At 50.1% G+C, this 13379-nt stretch overlaps 1 long non-coding RNA gene across 1 annotated transcript; it reads left to right on the top strand.

Annotated features, from left to right (window-relative positions):
* Window positions 1-837: 837 nt before the first annotated feature.
* On the top strand, window positions 838-13107 carry LOC140393960 (uncharacterized). The gene is made up of 3 exons (XR_011935791.1): window positions 838-2104; window positions 6286-6442; window positions 11317-13107. It is a non-coding gene; the product is annotated as an uncharacterized lncRNA (long non-coding RNA).
* Window positions 13108-13379: the final 272 nt, after the last annotated feature.

Here is a 13379-nt window from a genome sequence, read left to right as displayed (position 1 = left end):
CCCCCACCCATCCCACCACCCCACTTCCCCCCCTTGTGCCCGGGGGGGCTTGGTTGTGACCCGGGGCACCCTCATGGCACTTACCCTGGCAGCCCGAATGAGGTCGTGCAGCTTCATCCGACACTGCTCCCCGGACCGGGGGGGTGTGCCCCACAGCACTCACAACGGTGCCAACTTCACGCCAACCGCGCCTCACCGTGCTGGACGGCTGGCGATACCCACGTCTTGGCAGAGGGTGACCCTTCGGTTTTCTACCTCATCGAGGAGGGTGTCCAGGTCCGTGTCCCGGAACCTCGGTGTGGCTCGTCGGGGCTCAGCCATCTCTTCTCCTTCTCCTCCTTCAGGGTCCTTCCGTGCGCGGATCGCGCCATTTATGGCGCAGCGGCGCGTCATTCGGGTGTCGCGCGCTTACGACGCTGCTTTCGCGCCAACCCCCCCCGAATTCCTCGCGGCCCCGCTCCTCGCCCATTTTCGTGCCTTGAATCGATCGGGGCCGTTTCGCGCCGTCGTGAAACTCGACGGCGTTCACGACGGCGTGGGCACTTAGTCGCAGGAGCGGAGAATCGCACCCTCTGTCTCCCAAGAGGGAAATCCACCCCATTGTGTCTACTTCCAAATATGTGCCATCCCTATTCCACTGGTGTTACTTTCTCATTATTTTGACAGTGAGATTATGTCTTCACATACTTTCCAATATAACTTTGCCTCAGAAAACTGAGTATTAATAATAATAATCTTTAATGGTGTCGCAAGTAGGCTTTCTTTAACACTGCTATGAAGTTACTGTGAAAATCTCCTAATCTCCACACTAAGTATTTACCTTTCATTTGACAGGTGGTATGATGGTCACCACCCTGAATCTGGATACTCTAAAGACGATTGCTGCTGCTGGATTGTTAAAGGATACACGTTGGCCACCTGAACCTTACCTGGCAGTTCTCCGTGACACAGGATTTGTTGACGTGCGTATGGAGGACAAACAAGCCGATGGAAAATCCTTTCAGGCTATCTTTGCCACAGCAAACAAGCCCTGAAATGTGCTGTCATCTGAGGCCTGATAGCTGACTAATTTGAATTGGCTGAATCTGTTATTGAATCATTTTAGATGTAAAAATAGATGGGAACTCAATCATTTACATCAGTGATATTCCACTTCCCAGGACAGGTTTAGAAAGATCAGACAAGGATCAGATATTTTACAATGAGCTCTGCTGCTCCATTTGAAAGTTAAACATTGCAGGGTATGAACATAGAACATAGAACAGTACAAGTACAGGCCCTTCGGCCCACGATGTTGTGCCGACCATTTATCCCAACCTAAGGTCAACCTAACCTACACCCCTTCAATTTACTGCTGTCCATGTGCCTGTCCAAGAGTCGCTGAAATGTCCCTAATGGCTCTGACTCCACCACCTCCGCTGGCAATGCATTACACACACCCACCACTCTATATGTAAAGAATCTACCTCTGACATCTCCCCTGTACCTTCCTCCATTCAGCTTAAAATTATGTCCCCTCGTGACAGCCATTTACGTCCTGGAGAAAAGTCTCTGGCTATCCACTCTATTCATGCCTCTCATCATCTTGTACACCTCTATCAAGTCACCTCTGTTCTTTCTTCGATCCAGTGTGAAAAGCCCTAGCTCCCTCAATCTTTAGAACACACATAAGACATGCCCTCCATCCCAGGCAGCATCCTGGTAAATCTCCTCTGTACCCTCTCCAAAGCATCCACATCCTTCCTATGATGAGGCGACCAGAACTGGACACAATATTCCAAGCGTGGTCTAACTAACGTTTTATAAATCTGCAGCAAAACCTCGCGGCTCTTAAACTCAATCCCCCTGTTAATGAAAGCCAACACACCAATAGAGCCTCGATTGTTTCACCATTCTCATCTCGTGGTAATTGATGGTACATCAATTTATTGCACAAGATATTAAAAGATGGACTTCCTAATCAAGCCTGATCGCCTGTAGCTGAGCCCTCACAGCCAACGCCACGTCCGCCTTCGACCACTGGCTAGCCTGCTTTGAAGGCTACCTCAGAGCAACCACTGAAGAAATCTCGGACCCACAGAAGCTTCAAGTCCTCTACTCACGGGTGAGTCATCGAAATTTTCCCCTCATCCAGGATGCGCCCACCTACACAGAAGTGATGACGCTACTAAAGGGACAGTACGTTAAGTCGGTGAATCAAGTGTACGCCAGGCACCTCCTGTCCACGAGACGGCAACTCCCCGGGGAGACTCTGGGCGATTTCTTGTGGGCTCTACAGATTCTCGGTAGGAACTGTTGACTGCCAGGTAGTTTTGGCAGTCCAACACACTGAACTACTAATCAGAGACGCTTATGTCACGGGCGTTAAGTCTTGCAGAGACTGTGCAGCTAAGCTTGCCAATTCCTTGGAAGTGGCCTCCCGTAATCTGGGGGCCTACATCTCCGACCGCGCAGCACCCTCGTGGGCATCGTGGGCCCCACCAGCTGCCGACTCGAGTACACCGCATGCCTGCGCCACGCGGCAGCCAGCCAACTCCGGAGGGCCCAAATGTTACTTTTGTGGCCAGAGCAAACATCCCAGACAGCGCTGCCCGGCGCAGAGCACGACCTACAACAGGTGCGGGAAGAAGGGCCACTTCGTTTCCATTTGCCAGGCCCGGTCGGTCGCCATTGTTTCCAGGCCCGGCATTGCTACACCCCCCACGTGCGATCCAGGGGCGCCGCCATCTTCTCCACCACAAGCCACTTGCGGCCCGTGGGTGCTGCCATCTTTGGTGCCGCCCGCCATGTGCGCCCCATGGGCGGCGCCACCTTCGGCGCCATTTCGGGTCGCGCCTCAGGACCCCTGCTCGTCTGGCCGTTCGCTGCCCGCTGATACCTCCGCCACCGCTGATCAGCTTCGGACCCCCCAACATCTTCCGCAGCTCGCCTCCATCACCCTGGATCAGTCTCGGCCCCGCAACCTCGTGACCGTTACGACGACGGTAAAGATCAACGGGCACGAGACGACCTGCCTCTTTGACTCCGGGAGCACAGAGAGTTTCATCCAGCCCACTACAGTAAGGCGCTGTTCCCTCCCGGTACACCCCGTCACCCAGAAAATCTCCCTGGCCTCCGGATCTCATTCCGTGGAAATCCGCGGGTACTGTGTCGCGACCCTCACCGTTCAGGGTGTAGAGGTCAGCAACTTCAGGCTCTACGTCCTCCCCCAACTCTGCGCTGCCCAGTTACTAGGTCTTGATTTTCAATGCCACCTCCAAAGCCTTACTCTGAAATTCGGCGGACCCCTGCCCCCCCTCACTGTCTGCGGCCTCATGACCCTTAAGGTTGATCCACCTTCACTGTTTGCAAACCTCACCCCGGACAGTAAGCCCGTCACCACTAGGAGCAGATGATACAGTGCCCAGGACAGGGCCTTTATCAAGTCGGAGGTCCAACGGCTTCTGCAGGAGGGGATCATTGGGGCCAGTAACAGCCCCTGGAGAGCTCAAGTGGTGGTAGTGAAGACTGGGGAGAAGCACAGGATGGTCATTGACTACAGTCAGACCATCGATCGGTACACGCAGCTCGACGCGTACCCGCTCCCACGCATATCTGACATGGTCAATCAGATTGCGCAGTATTGAGTCTTCTCCACAGTAGACTTGAGGTCCGCCTACCACCAGCTCCCCATCCGCCCGGAAGACAGCCTATACACTGCCTTCGAAGCAGATGGCCGCCTCTATCATTTCCTTAGAGTTCCCTTTGGCAGCACCAATGGGGTCTCAGTCTTCCAGCGAGAAATGGACCGAATGGTTGACCAGTACGGGCTGCGGGCCACCTTCCCGTACCTAGATAATGTCACCATCTGCTGCCATGATCAGCAGGACCACAACGCAAACCTCCAAAAATTCCTCCATACCGCCAAACTCCTTAACCTCACCGACAGTAAGGAGAAATGCGTGTTCCGCACCAACCTCTTAGCCACCCTTGGCTACGTAGTGGAAAATGGAGTCCTAGGGCCCGACCCCGACCGCATGCGCCCCCTCCTGGAACTCTCTCTCCGCTACTGCCCCAAGGCCCTGAAACGATGCCTGGGGTTTTTCTCGTATTACACCCAGTGGGTCCCTAATTATGCGGACAAGGCCAGCCAACTCTTCAAGTCCACAGTTTTTCCCCTGACGGCTGAGGCCTGCCAGGCCTTCAACCACACCAAGGCGGACATTGCCAAGGCCACGATGCACGCAGTCGACGAGACCCTCCCTTTTCAGGTGGAGAGTGATGCATCAGATTAGCTCTGGCCGCCACCCTCAACCAGGCGGGCAGACCCGTGGACTTCTTTTCCCGCAAGCTCCATGGCTCCGAAATTTGGCACACCTCTGTCGAAAAGGAGGCCCAAGCCATTGTGGAAGCTGTGTGACATTGGCGGCATTACCTGGCCGGCAGGAGATTCACTCTCCTCACTGACCAACGGTCGGTTGCCTTCATGTTTAACAATACGCAGCGGGGCAAGATCAAGAATGACAAGATCTTGAGGTGGAGGATCGAGCTCTCCACCTATAACTATGAGATCTTGTATCGCCCGGGGAAGCTCAATGATCCCCCTGATGCCCTATCCCACGGTACATGTGCCAGCGCACAAGGGGACCGACTCCGGGCTCTCCACTATGATCTCTGCCATCCGGGGGTCACCCGGTTCTTCCATTTTGTCAAGGCCCACAACCTGCCCTACTCCATTGAGGAGGTCAGGACCGTAACCAGAGACTGCCAAGTCTGCGCAGAGTGCAAGCCGCACTTCTACCGGCCAGATAGAGCGCATCTGGTGAAGGCCTCCCGCCCCTTTGAACGCCTCAGCATGGACTTCAAAGGGCCCCTCCCCTCCACCGGCCGCGACGTGTACTTCCTCAACGTAATTGATGAGTACTCCCGGTTCCCCTTCGCCATCCCATGCCCCGACATGACTTCTGCCACGGTCATCAAGGCCCTGCACAGCATCTTCACTCTGTTTGGTTTCCCCACCTACATCCACTGCGATCGGGGATACTTCTTCATGAGTGATGAGCTGTGTCAGTTCCTGCTCAGCAAGGGCATCGCCTCGAGCAGGACGATCAGCTACAACCCCCAGGGAAACGGGCAGGTGGAGAGGGAGAATGGGACGGTCTGGAAGGCCGTCCTGCTGGCCCTGCGGTCGAGAAATCTCCCGGTCTCCCGCTGGCAGGAGGTCCTCCCCGACGCGCTCCACTCCATCCGGTCGCTCCTGTGCACCGCTACTAATGAGACCCCTCACGAACGTGTCTTTGCCTTCCCTAAGAAGTCCACCACCGGGGTCTCGCTCCCAACATGGCTGACAGTTCCTGGACCCGTCCTCCTCCAGAAGCATGTGAGGGGCCATAAATCGGATCCCTTGGTTGAGAAAGTCCACCTCCTCCATGCAAACCCGCAGTACGCCTACGTGGCACACCCCGACGGGCGACAGGACACAGTCTCCCTCCGGGACCTGGCACCCGCTGGGTCCCCACCCACAACCCCCGGCCTGGTACTGCTCCTTCCCCCCCCGGTTGCCTCATTCACCCCTGCGCCACCCACCCTCTCACCAGCGAACCTCACCGCAGCCCCCACCCCAGCAGGATCCGTCCCCCCACTGGATCCACTGAGGGGTGACGAAGAAGAGGGCAACACACTCCCGGAGTCACAGATGACCACGTTGGCACCCACATCACCACCAGGACTGAGGCGATCGCAGCAGAGGGTCAGAGCCCCCGAAACACTCAATCTGTAATGTTTTTCTTCACCCCCGCCGGACTCTTTTTTAAACAGGGGGTGAATGTGGTAAACACCACTAGTAACACATTGCATGTATGACAGTACTGCCACTGTATTACAGGTACCACAGTAAATCCCTGCCTGCTGGCTCCTCCCAGCAGGCGGCGTATAAAAGTGTATGCTCTCCTGCGCTGCTCCCATTCTGGTTCCAGCTGCAGGAGGCACAACATCGTGTGCAATAAAGCCTCGATTGTTTCACCATTCTCGTCTCGTGGTAATTGACGGTACATCATGGGCTAGACAGCTGGCTTGTAATGCAGAACAAGTCCAGCAGCATCGGTTCAATTCCCTTTCCAGCCTCACCGAACAGACGCCAGAATGTGACGACTCGGGGATTTTCACAGTAACTTCATTGAAGCCTACTTGTGACAATAAGCGATTATTATTATTAATTAGATTGTGAAAAAGGGTGGTCGGAAGCAATGGAGAGCATTTCAAAATAACCGCGTTGAATGTTTATTTGTTTCAATATTGACCCTGCAGGACAAGATCAACATGCCAGGCATCCCGAGGAATATTATTAAATCAGGGACGCAACTCAATTATTGGAAGCAATGTAACAGAAATTGAGAAATTAATGGTTCTAAAGAGGACTCCCCAGGACAGGATTGTTTCCATCTCAGACGTTTAAAATAACTAGGTGAGAAATTCATAGGTGTCCTAAATATAATGTCCCGAGTTCTCTCAATTCCTGAACCATTCTTTTACATTAAAAAAGATACATATATCACTCTATTTAAGAAAGGTGGTAGAGGGAAACTAAGGAATCATAAACCAGTTAGCCGTAGTCTGTTGTTGGGGACAGTGCTAGAGTCTATAATTAAGAATAGAGTGATATAAAATTCCACCTTTTTAATCTTGAAAATTTTCAGAGTCTGGATTTATAAAATCTGATTTAAATTTTTGAAAAGTAGTGAACAGAGGAATGATTGTTTTTTGGAAAGTATTTTTATACAATTTTTAGCATTTTAAATTTACAACCCAACAAAATAAAACAACAAAACCGCCCCCTCTCCTCAACACCGCAGTAACCCAAACCAAACACCACCACCCCCAGCAGCTGATGGTAACCAACTCTTTAAAGTGTACGTAGAACGTAGACATAGAACATACAGTGCAGAAGGAGGCCATTCAGCCCATCGAATCTGCACCAACCCATTTATGCCCTCACTTCCTATCCTCGTAACCCAATAACCCCTCCTAACCTTTTTAGACACTAAGGGCAATTTAGCATGGCCAATCCACCTAACCTGCACGTCTTTGGACTCTGGGAGGAAACCGGACCACCCGGAGGAAACCCACGCAGACACGGGGAGAACGTGCAGACTCCGCATAGACAGTGACCCAGCGGGGAATCGAACCTGGGACCCTGGCGCTGTGAAGCCACAGTAATATAAACAAACCCCAACTCTTGTGAAACCTCTCACTGACCCCCTTCAGAATGAACTGGTTGTTTGAGGAATACAGGAACTCCATCAAGTCCCCCAGTCATACTGAGACACACGGTGGAGAAGCTGACCTTCACTCCAACAGGACTCAGCTGCAGGTCCGAAACCCCAAATATGGCCCCCGGGGGACTGGGCCCCAATTGTACGTGCAGGATCGCCAACATGGTGCTGAAAAACAACCTCCAAAATTTCTCCCAAGTACAGGCAGGCCCAGAATATATGTATATTATTCCCGGACCCCTCCCACACTGTTCACAAATGTCCTCCGTCCCCCCAAACAACCAGCTCATCCTCGACTTCATCAGAATCTTGGAATCCCTACAGTGCAGAAGGAAGCCATTCGGCCCATCAAGTGCAACGACCCTTCAGGTGCGCTCTATGTACCAACTTTAGCTGTATCGACCCATCACACAGAAGAGATTGAGGCATTCCCCCTCTGCAATACCTCACACCACAACCCCATCTCCAGCGCCATCCCCAGTTCCTCCTCCCATTTGGCCTTAACCCCCTCCAATGACACCCTATTCTACTCCAAAATCATCCCATAAATTGCCGAGGTGACCCCGGCCCCATTACCAACAGCAGCCCCTCCATAAACGAGGAGGGCGGTGCCACTGGAAAAGTCGGGAAAATGTTCTTTGTGAAATCCCGCACCTGAATATACCGAAAGGCTTCCTCCCGTGGAATCCCAACTTCCCTGTCAACTCCTCCAAGCTCGCGAGCCGCCCTTCTAGAAATAAGTCTTTCATTTCCATCAGCCCCCCACTCCACCCAACGCCGAAACCGAGCATCCAGTCTCGCCGGCTCAAACACGTGATTCCCTCGGATCGGCATCAGCTGCGACCCCTGCCCTAACCTAAAATGTTGCCAAAATTGCCTCCATAACTTCAATGTGGTCACCACCGGACTCCCCCAATATTTCCCTGGGGCAAATGGGAGCGTTGCCAGCGCCCGCAGCCCAATCCCCCTACAACAGCCTGCTTCCATCTCACCGACATAGACTCCGACTCCCTGCTCCAAGACCGCACCTTCTCCGCTTTCGCTGCCCAATAATAATACACAACAGGTTTGGAAGGGCCGGACCCCCTGACTGCCTCCCGCTCTGAAGCACCGTCTCCGAATCCTTGCTACTTTACCTGCACAAACAAATGATAAAATCAACTGTTCCATCTCTATAAAAATGATTTTGTCAAAAAAACCAGTAGGCACTGAGATAAAAGTAAAATTCATGGCACGATATTCATCTTCAGTGCCTGCACCTGGCCTGCCAATGGCTGTCCCATCTCAACAAGTTCACCTTAATCCTACCCACCAGGTTTGTGAAATTCAATTTACGAAGCCACACCCAGTCCCGAGCAATCTGCACCTAAAGTGGGTAATCGCCACCTGAAACAGTAACACCCCCACCCTGGAGAAGACACTAAAAAGTACTCACTCTTTTCCAGATTCAGCATATAACCTGGAAAAGCCCTGAATCTGTTGAGCAGCCCCATTATGACACCCCCCCCCCCCCACCCACCCCGTGGAACCCGGGGGTTGGAACTTTACAACAGATCATCGGCATACAAAGACATCTTCTTCTCCACCCCCCCCCCCCCCCAAGATGCCCCCCAAGGGCTCTATTGCCAGCACGAACAGGAGGGCGGGGTGGGACATGGGACACCCTTGCCTCATTCCCCTGTGTAACTGAAAAAAAACCAAATTCACCTAATTTGTGCACACACTCGCCTTCGGTTCCCTATATAACAGTTTAACCCACACCACAAACTGAGGCACAATCCTAAACCTGTCAAACACCGCAAACAAGTAACTCCACTCTACAAGGTCAAATGCCTTCTCCGCGTCCAGCGCCACCACCACCGCCGACTCCCTCCCTTCTGACGGGGAGAGCACCACGTTTAACAAGCGGCGCACGTTGGAAAGCAACTGCCAACCCTTTACAAATACTGTCTGATCTTCCCCAATCACCTGCGGAAGCCAACCTTAGCGCACCTTGGCAAGGAACTTGGCATTCACATTCAGCAGAGATATTGGACGATACGACCCACACTCCACCGAGTCCTTATCCTTATTTAACAACAACAAAATGGATACCTGTCGCATCGTTTCCAAGAGTTCCACCTTGGCCACTGCATCCTCAAACACCTCCACCAACAGAGGCACCAGCCTATCCAAAACCTTCTCATAAGATTCTACCGGGAACCCATCCGGCCCTGGTGCCTTGCCTTTTTACATCTTCTATATCGCAGCCCGAACCTCCTCAATCCCCACCGGCTCCTCCAGCCTTGCCCTCTCCTCCTACTCTAGTTGATTCCAACCCCACCCCCCCAAGATGTCCCTCATATCTACCTTGTCCCCTGGGGGCTCCGACCTGTACAACTTTTCATTAAACTCCTCAAACGCCTTGTTCACCTGCTCCAGCGCCACCTCCAACTCCTCTGCACAATACTGGACCGGAATAATCTCTCGTGCTGCAGCCTGCTGACTGAGCTGGCCCTCCAACAAGCGACTGGCCTTCTCGCCATATTCATATATTACCCCATTCGCCCGCCTCAACTGCCGTAACGTTTTCCCTCTGGACAGAAGGTCAAACCACGCCTGCAATTCCTTTCTATTAGGAGTGGGAACCTCTGCATATCTCCCATCCACTTCCAAGATTTCCTCTACTACTGCTGCCACTCCTCTCTTGCCTCACTATCCATCTGAGCCTTAAACAAAATGATCTTGCCCCTTACCATCGCCATCAGTGCTTCCCAAGCCACCACCAGCGTGATCTCCCCATTCCTATTGAACCCCATATATTCATCAATCACCTTTTCCACCTTTACACAAAAAGCCACCTTAAACTCTCCCAAACATAAAACACACGAACAGCGACGAGGGGGAAGGAAGATGCCGGCAAACAACAGTTCGAAGGGATGGCGAGAAGGTAGAAGCAGCCCCACGAGGCAGGACGGAGGCGCAGGCGAACCAGGAGAGGGGAAGAGCGGCGACCCGAACGGCGGAGCAAGAGCGGACGACAACATCCCCACCCGACACAGGGGGACGGATGGAGGAGCGTTTTAAAAAAGGAACTGACCGCTATGTAGGAAGCAATCAAAATGAAGTTCCAGGTGGTGGTGAAGGACGTGGTGATGGAAGCGATAGCCACCCTCCAGCACATGATAGACGGCCTAGGGCAGAAGGTGGAGGCCCAGGAGAAGACGATCCTGGACCTGGAGAAGGCGTCGAAGGACCAGAGCTACAGGATCGTGGTTCTGGAGGCTGAGGTGAAGAAGTTGGTGGCGGCCCAGAGGAACTTAAAGGGGAAGGTCGAGGACCAGGAGAACAGGTCCAGGCGGCAAAATGTCCGCATTGTGGGTCTGCCAGAGGGGATTGAGGGAAGGGACCCAACAGGCTACTTCGCCCAAATGCTGGGCCTATTAGTTGGGAGGGAAAGCTTTCCAAACCCCCCCAGAACTCGACAGAGCGCACAGGTCGTTCCGGCCTAAACCCAAAACTGGGGAGCAGCCGAGAGCAATAATTGCAAAGCTGCACCAATACCAGGACCGGGAAAAGATCTTGAGGTGGGCCCGACAGACAAAGTTATGCTTGTGGGAAGGGTACAGAATCAGGGTCTGTCAAGACATTGGGGCGGACCTGGCAAAAAAAGGTCCAGGACCGAATTTAACAGAGCGAAATCGGCGCTCGACAAAAAAGGGGTGAGAGTTTGTATGCTGTTCCCGGCCCGACTCTGGGTGACATACCAAGGGAGGGAACATTACTTCGGCTCCCCGGCGAGGCCAACGTGTTCATAAAAATGAACAACCTACCCATTGTTGTCCACTTAATTGGACAAAGAACTTGTCAAGTCGCACAATGCAATCCCAATTAGTGACTGTTTCACAACAAACTCTGTTTCCTGAGAGGGAAAATCCACCCCATTGTGTCTGCTTCCAAATCTGTGTCATCGCTATTCTACTGGTATTGTTACTTTCTCATTATATTTACATTAAGATTATTTCTTCACATACTTTCCAAGATAACTTTGCCCCAGAAAACTGAGTATTTATCTTACATTCTACAGGTGGTTTGATGGTCACCGTCCTGAGACTGAAATATCTAAAGAGGGCTGTTGCTGCTGGATTGGCCACCTGAACCTTACCTGGCAGTTCTCCGTGACACAGGATTTGTTGACATGCGTATAGAGAACAAACAAGTCGATGGAAAATCCTTTCAGGCTATCTTTGCCACAGCAAACAAGCCCTGAAATGTGCTGTCATCCGAGGCCTGGTCGCTGACTAGTTTGGATTGACTGAATCTGTTATTGAATCATTTTATCACATCTAAAAATAAATGGGAACTCTTATCACTTCTATTAGTAATATTCCATTGCCCCAGATAGGTTTAGATAGATCAGATAAGGAGAATAATTTTACTATGAGCTCTGCTGCCCCTTTTGAAAGTTAAACATTGCAGGGTATATCCTAGTTAGAAAAGATAAAGATGGACAAAGGAGAGTTGGAGCAGCTGTACTTATCCTGGAGAACATAATAGCTGTAGAGAAAAGGGACACAGCAAAACAAAAATAGAATCTACATGGATTGAGATAAAATAAACAATCACCTATTAGTGGGAGAGATGGAGGATGAAATATATATTTAAACTGGGGAATTGAGTAAAAATCTGAATTATAATTATTGAGAATTTCAATTACTTGGATATTAATTGAATAGAAGAGGTAGGTAAAAGGGATAACAAAATTGAATTCCTGCAGTGTGTATTGAATTCTCTCCTGAGCTAATGTGTGGGGAAAATAAAAGAAAATTCCCGATTGAATCAAGCAATGGGGAACGACCCAGAGCAGATGAGAGAAGATAGGGGAACATTTAGGCAATAGTGATCAAAATATAACTATGCTTTAAGATGGTGAAGGGAACCAGCTATTTCTGAAAGGTAAAAGGGTCATTGATTTAGCCATTTTAATGCAAATACAAAAGCCCATGTCAAAATTCACTTTTAAAAATGAACTCCATCATAAGACTGCAAACACAATTTCAGATTATAAAGTGTACAGCTTGCATTCCAAGCATTGTCTGGCATCTTTGAATTTGTCTATATATATGTTTCTGGAACATACCTCTTCATTCACCTGAGGAAGGAGCAGCGCTCCGAAAGCTAGTGACATCGAAACAAACCTGTTGGACTTTAACCTGGTGTTGTAAAACTTCTTACTGTGCAATAATGAAAGCAGGGATATGAAACATTTACAACATCTACGGTCTAACTCAAAGCGAATGAAACAATTCAATGAAGGTCACAATAAGTTAACATAGATAAAATGAATCTGCCATTTTCCAAAATGTGAAAAAGTATAGCAGTCAGCAAAAAAACAGTGGAAACCAGAGCTGATTAAAAGTGAAATCACATTCCAATACACAACAAAGATGCAACATATTCACAGCTATGTTGCACATTGATGATTGACAACTAACCATCCAATCAAATACATTTGAGACTCATCCAAGCCAATCAGCACATTACAAGGGTAGGGATAGATGGAGTCAGACTGATAACATTTTCCAAAAAGATAGAGCCATTCGCATTCTAGAATCACTCTATACTATTTTGTCTCGCTTTCTACTATCTTTATTTCGTATTTTCATATTTCTATTCCAACTCTTAAGTTGTTTGCTTTGAGCAAGAAACCATTGCTGTATTTTGAAAATTCAATTTGTTTGTAAACCACTAAGTTAATTATATCTCTTAAAAGCCTTCTGCAGGGGCTTTACTGAGAACATTTGATTTGTAACCACAAGAAGATTTCAAACTCTCAATTATAATCAATAAACACAATAAAAGATTGCATTTCACACCCGAGACGTGTAGCTTAAATTTCAACTGAGTTAAAAGCGTATAAGAGACTACACTTTAACCGCATGGTAGATTTCAACAGATGGCACTAAAAACGGGCAAGAAAACGACAGAAAAAAGGTTGATAGATTGGTGAAAAGCTGATTTGAGGGGCTGAGAACAGAACTTGGGAAAATAAAATGGGCAACAATATTGGCAAACAATGATTTCAAAAGGGAAAATTTTGTTTAACCAAGCTTATTGAATTTTTTGAAGAGCTACTGGAAAGAGTGGACA

The sequence above is a fragment of the Scyliorhinus torazame genome, chromosome 17, assembly GCF_047496885.1.
Source record: "Scyliorhinus torazame isolate Kashiwa2021f chromosome 17, sScyTor2.1, whole genome shotgun sequence".
In the NCBI taxonomy this organism is placed as follows: domain Eukaryota; kingdom Metazoa; phylum Chordata; class Chondrichthyes; order Carcharhiniformes; family Scyliorhinidae; genus Scyliorhinus; species Scyliorhinus torazame.
Note: the sequence above shows the minus strand (reverse complement) of the source record. Positions and strands in the feature narration are given on the sequence as shown.